Raw genomic sequence first — 1,088 nt, forward strand, 5'->3', positions numbered from 1 at the left:
GATGGGAGGCCCCTCTCTCAGGCAAGGAAGGGTGGCTTTTTATGCTTCCCGTCTCCTGTAAATCAGGATTGGGATGGACAATTCCAGGCCGGACTTCCTGTGTGTGTTACTCGCTGATAAAGAGAATTCTGTCAGCAGAACAAACAGGAGGCTGAGAGGATGGGGGCAGGGGGATGGCAGGAGGGAAGGAGGTGGGGAGGAGAGTCTAAAAGGAGCAGTAGCCCACATCACAGGTCCCTCCTAAGCTTCTGGAGAGTGGGCAGCAATCTACCTGGGTCCCTAAAAATGTTCTTAAGAATCTATGGGGTGTGATGGAAATAAGGCCAGACTCTAGGAGAAAAGTGATCTGGGTTCTAGGCCTGACCCTCTCACTAATTCTCTTTGTGACCTCAAGCTAGTCACTTCAAGCAGAGAAAGTCTGGGCCTCAGCATATTTATCAGGAATACCTGCCCTATCTTCCTCTAGAGAATGCAGGTGAAAAGAGGAGACCTCTGTACTTGGCCTCAGAAGATCTGAACCTAGACTAATACCTAGCTATGTAACCCTAGGCAAATCACTTTCCCTCTCTAAGCTTCAATTTCCTCATCTATGAAATGGGAGAAATGATACCTGTGCCTCTAATCTTGATGGGTTATTATGAGGAAAGTACTTTGTAAGCCTTAAAGTGTCAGGCAGATGTGAGCTGTTGCTGTTACAGTCCCTCTTACATAATGGGGACTTGGGAAATGTTGAACTGGATGTCTCCAATTACAGTGTTCAATAAACACATTAGAGCAACAGAAAGAGAGCTAGATTTGGTGTTAGAGGATCTTCATTCAAATCCTACCACTGCCACTTGCTACTTCTGTGACCTTTGGCAAATCGTTTCACTTTTCTGAGCCTCAGTTTCCTCAACTGTAAAAATGAGGAGGTTCCTAGGGGGACAGCTAGGTGGCGCAGTGGATAAAGCACCGGCCCTGGATTCAGGAGGACCTGAGTTCAAATACGGCCTTAGACACTTTGACACTTGCTCCCTGTGTGACCCTGGGCAAGTCACTTAACCCCCATTGCCCTGCAAAAAAAAAAAAAAGAAGAGGAGGTTCCTAAG

This window comes from Dromiciops gliroides, chromosome 2 (assembly GCF_019393635.1).
Source record: "Dromiciops gliroides isolate mDroGli1 chromosome 2, mDroGli1.pri, whole genome shotgun sequence".
NCBI classification, from domain to species: domain Eukaryota; kingdom Metazoa; phylum Chordata; class Mammalia; order Microbiotheria; family Microbiotheriidae; genus Dromiciops; species Dromiciops gliroides.